Here is a 5,379-nt window from a genome sequence, read left to right on the forward strand (position 1 = left end):
GCCGGGGAAATAATCCTCGGTAATTTTACATGTTAAATTAACATGTGTATTAACACAGGCTTGGAGAACCAAGCCTGCGGGACTCTGCAATACATTGAGCGGGGAGCCAGAAAATTCTGGCGGCGACCGAGGCCTCCGCGGCCGGGGAAATAATCCTCGGTAATTTTACATGTTAAATTAACATGTGTATTAACACAGGCTTGGAGAACCAAGCCTGCGGGACTCTGCAATACATTGAGAGGTGAGCCAGAAAATTCTGGCGGCGACCGAGGCCTCCGCGGCCGAGGAAATGGTCCTCGGTGATTTTACATGTTAAATTAACATGTGTATTAACACAGGCTGGGAGAAGCAAGCCTGCGGGACTCTGCAATATATTGAGCGGGGAGCCAGAAAATTCTGGCGGCGACCGAGGCCTCCACGGCCGGGGAAATAATCCTCGATAATTTAACATGTTAAATTAACATGTGTATTAACACAGGCTGGGAGAAGCAGGCATTCTGGACTTTGAAAAATTTCGAGCAGGGGCCGGAGAAATTCTCCCGGCGACCGAGGCCTCCGCGGCCGGGAGAACTTCGGCGCTCGGGCTCTGCGTGTACCCACCGCAAGGCCTATTTTGGGTTTTATAGGGGGTAGTGGTGTCTCTGGAGGGAAAAAATACACGGTAAATATTGCAGCCAGAGCCTATGGCAATCTGTTGGCGACCGAGGCCTCCACACCCCGGCAAATTTTCGGCTCTCGGACTGTGTGTATTCCACTGGAGACAGGCCTGCGGGACTCTGTAATATATTGAGCCGGGAGCCAGAAAATTCTGGCGGCGACCGAGGCCTCCGCGGCCGAGGAAAAGGTCATTGGTAAAATTACATGTTAAATTAACATGTGTATTAACACAGGCTGGGAGAAGCAGGCATTCTGGACTTAGAAAAATTTCGAGCAGGGGCCCGAGAAATTCTCCCGGCTACGAGGCCTCCGCGGCCGGGAGAACTCTCGGCGCTCGGGCTCCGCGTCTACACATGGGGAGCGGGCAGCCAGAAAATTCTGGCGGCGACCGAGGCCTCCGCGGCCGAGGAAATGGTCCTTGGTGATTTTACATGTTAAATTAACATGTGTATTAACACAGGCTGGGAGAAGCAAGCCTGCGGGTCGCTGCAATATATTGAGCGGGGAGCCAGAAATTTCTGGCGGCGACCGAGGCCTCCGCGGCCGGGGAAATAATCCTCGGTAATTTTACATGTTAAATTAACATGTGTATTAACACAGGCTTGGAGAAGCAAGCATGCGGGACTCTGCAATATATTGAGCAGGGAGCCAGAAAATTCTGGCTGCGACCGAGGCCTCTGCGGCCGAGGAAATGGTCATTGGTAATTTTACATGTTAAATTAACATGTGTTTTAACACAGGCTGGGAGATGCAGGCATTCTGGACTTAGAAAAATTTCGAGCAGGGGCCAGGGAAATTCTCCCTGCGACCGAGGCCTCCGCGGCCGGGAGAACTCTCGAAAACCACCTCGTTCGTGGTTGTTTGTCGTGCGGGGCGAATCGGGAAATCTAGCAAATAGCTGAAGACATTCTCCCGGCGATGGAGGTCTCGGCGGCCGGGAAAAACGCCCGCGCTCGGGCGTTGCGCGCCCCCTTGGCAAGGCCCATTTTGCGTTATATAGGGGGTAGTGGTGTCACGAGGGGAAAAAATTAACATGTTAAATACTGCTCCCAGGCAATTGTAAAATGTCTCGGCGACGGAAGGCACCACTACCCGGCATATTTACGCCCCTCGGACTCCGTGCGCCAGCCTGTAATAGCGAATCGGGACTTAGAAAAAAAATTCGAGCAGGGAGCCAGAACATTTTCCCGGCGATCGAGGCCTCCGCGGCCGAGGAATTTGTCATTGGTGATTTTGCATGTTAAATTAACATGTGTATTAACACAGGCTTGGAGAAGCAAGCCTGCGGGACTCTGCAATACATTGAGCGGGCAGCCAGAAAATTCTGGCGGCGACCGAGGCCTCCGCGGCCGGGGAAATAATCCTCTGTAATTTTACATGTTAAATTAACATGTGTATTAACACAGGCTTGGAGAAGCAAGCCTGCGGGACTCTGCAATACATTGAGCGGGGAGCCAGAAATTTCTGGCGGCGACCGAGGCCTCTGCGGCCGGGATAATAATCCTTGGTAATTTTACATGTTAAATTAACATGTGTATTAACACAGGCTGGGAGAACTAGGCATTCTGGACTTTGAAAAATTTCGAGCAGGGGCCGGAGAAATTCTCCCGGCGACCGAGGCCTCCGCGGCCGGGAGAACTCTCGGCGCTCGGGCTCCGCGTCTACCCATGGGGAGCGGGCAGCCAGAAAATTCTGGCGGCGACCGAGGCCTCCGCGGCCGAGGAAAAGGTCATTGGTAATATTACATGTTAAATTAACATGTGTATTAACACATGCTGGGAGAAGCAGGCATTCTGGACTTTGAAAAATTTCGAGCAGGGGCCGGAGAAATTCTCCCGGCGACCGAGGCCTCCGCGGCCGGGAGAACTCTCGGCGCTTGGGCAGCGCGTCTACCCATGGGGAGCGGGCAGCCAGAAAATTCTGGCGGTGACCGAGGCCTCCGCGGCCGAGGAAATGGTCCTTGGTGATTTTACATGTTAAATTAACATGTGTATTAACACAGGCTGGGAGAAGCAGGCATTCTGGACTTAGAAAAATTTCGAGCAGGGGCCGTTGAAATTCTCCCGGCGACCGAGGCCTCCGCGGCCGGGAGAACTCTCGGCGCTCGGGCTCCGCGTGTACACGCGTCAAGGCCCATTTTGGGTTATATAGGGTGTAGTGGTGTCTCTGGAGGGAAAAAATACACGGTAAATATTGCAGCCAGAGCCTATGGCAATCTGTTGGCGACCGAGGCCTCCACACCCCGGCAAATTTTCGGCTCTCGGACTGTGTGTATTCCACTGGAGACAGGCCTGCGGGACTGTGCAGTATATTGAGCGGGGAGCCAGGAAAATCTCCCGGCGACCGAGGCCTCCGCGGCCGAGGAAATGGTAATTGGTGGTTTTGCATGTAAAATTAACATGTGTATTAACACAAGCTGGGATGAGAGGAATTTGGCGGCGACCGAGGCCTCCTCACCCCGGCAAAATATCAGCTACCGGGCTCTGCATATTCCTACAGAAGCAGGCCTGCAGGACTCTGCAATATATTGAGCGGGAACCAGAAAATTCTGGCGGCGACCGAGGCCTCCGCGGCCGAGGAAAATTGTCATTGGTGGTTTGCATGTAAAATTAACATGTGTATTAACACAAGCTGTGACCAGAGGAATTTGGCGGCGACCGGGGCCTCCACACCCCGGCAAAATATCAGCTACCGGGCTCTGCTTATTCACATTCAAGCAGGCATTAGGGACTCTGAAAAGTTTCGGGCGGGGAGCCAGAAAATTCTCCCGGCCACAGAGCCCTCCCTCCCGAGAGTCTGTGTAAATGCCTGTTATACAGGCCCCATGAATTCCAGCCTTATAGGTTATTTTAAGTCTCCGTTCGTGGTTGTTCGTAAACAACTGCGATTCGGGATTTTGACCTATTTCCTATGATCATGTTCCCGGAAGTTAGCCAGCCTCTTTCAGTCAAAATCTCATATTTTGGGTACCTTTGTGAACCCATCGATAGGCCCATTTTGGGTAATTAGGGGGACATGCAATCGGGAAAAATTGGAATTATTTGCAATATGGAAAGAATATGTACATAAATGAAAAGGGAGTCCCCCCGAGTTTTCTCGCCCTATATATATTGCAAAAATATCCAATTAATTATTGTGGAACCTGTAGCACCTTTCTATGAAGCAGAATTAACATTACAGAACGGTTTGAATGCTACCACCTCAGTTTCTCTACAATGCATTGGATTTCAAAGAGGTGAATTACTGTGGATGGTACTGTTGTATGGCTAACAAATCGTCTGGGAAACAATGCAGAATTAAATTAAGAAGGTTGTATGTTTTCTGTTACATGGTGGAGGTGCCCTCTAGTACACAGTAAAATGTTTTGTGGACTGCAGCTCCTTGAGGAATTAATTCAGTATGGGTCTTGTAGTGGTCTGAAAGTGGATGATGAAAAAGAATGTATAATGGTATTCAGAGCACCTCGCGGTGAAGCGGACATGCTACCTCAAAATGCTTGATTGATTCATGCCCAGTTCCCCCAAGAAGCGGTACATTGAAAAAATTGATTTACTTTGTGGATGATACTAGCAAATACTATCCGCTGGGGGAAGTAAGCAGAAATTTGGTGGTCGTATGTTTGTTACATGGTAGAGGTGCTTTCTAGTACACAATGAAATGCTTGGTGTACCGCTGCTCCTTGAAGAATTAATTCCATATGGGTCTAGCCGTGGTCTTAACTGTGAACACGAAGAACTATCTAAAGTGGCCTATCTGTCTGAACTGCAATACACAAGCTGCGAGCCAATGCTATACCTTTCTCAGGTAACGAGCTCTTGTGCGGCGATTCGATTGGATGCGAAATGGTGGGGAACGCGTGTCCGGTCGTCTTAACCAAGTAATGGTTCCCCTCTGTTAACAATGAAATGTTTGATGGATCGCAGCTCCCTGAGAGACAAGTTTCAAAGGGGTTAGTCGCGGTCTTCAATCCTGGCCAAGGTGCAGTCACCATCTATAAGAGATACCTGCTTTACTGAAGGGTAGCAAGAGTTCCCTTGCCCGCATGTTGCTCCGTGGGGGTATATCAGTATAAAGGTAGAAGAAGCCATGATCGGAGCTTCGGTGGATGAGATTGGCGGAGAAGACATGTTCTTGTCTATCTGGTAGATCAGGGGGGTGGCAGCTGATCCGGAGAAAGCAAGCGGACTCCCGATGTTCCGTCGACTCCCAATGTACACTTGAAACATGCACATTTGGGTGGCGAGGGGGCGTTGTGGCCATCCGAAAACATGTCTTCATCTCTCTTATTGGTGGACCGCTGCTCCTTGAAGAATTAATTCCATATGGGTCTAGTCTTGGTGATAACTGTGAACACTAAGAACTATCTAAAGTGGCCTATCTGTCTGAACTGCAATACACTAGCTGCGAGCCAATGCTATACCTTTCTTAGGTAACGAGCTCTTGTGCGGCAATTCGATTGGATGCGAAATGGTGGGGAACGCGTGTCCTATCGTCTTAACCAAGTAATGGTTCCCCTCTGTTAACAATGAAATGTTTGATGGATCGCAGCTCCCTGAGAGACAAGTTTCAAAGGGGTTAGTCGCGGTCTTCAATCCTGGCCAAGGTGCAGTCACCATCTATAAGAGATACCTGCTTTACTGAAGGGTAGCAAGAGTTCCCTTGCCCGCATGTTGCTCCGTGGGGGTATATCAGTATAAAGGTAGAAGAAGCCATGATCGGAGC

The sequence above is a fragment of the Bacillus rossius genome, unplaced genomic scaffold (genome assembly GCF_032445375.1).
Source record: "Bacillus rossius redtenbacheri isolate Brsri unplaced genomic scaffold, Brsri_v3 Brsri_v3_scf565, whole genome shotgun sequence".
In the NCBI taxonomy this organism is placed as follows: domain Eukaryota; kingdom Metazoa; phylum Arthropoda; class Insecta; order Phasmatodea; family Bacillidae; genus Bacillus; species Bacillus rossius.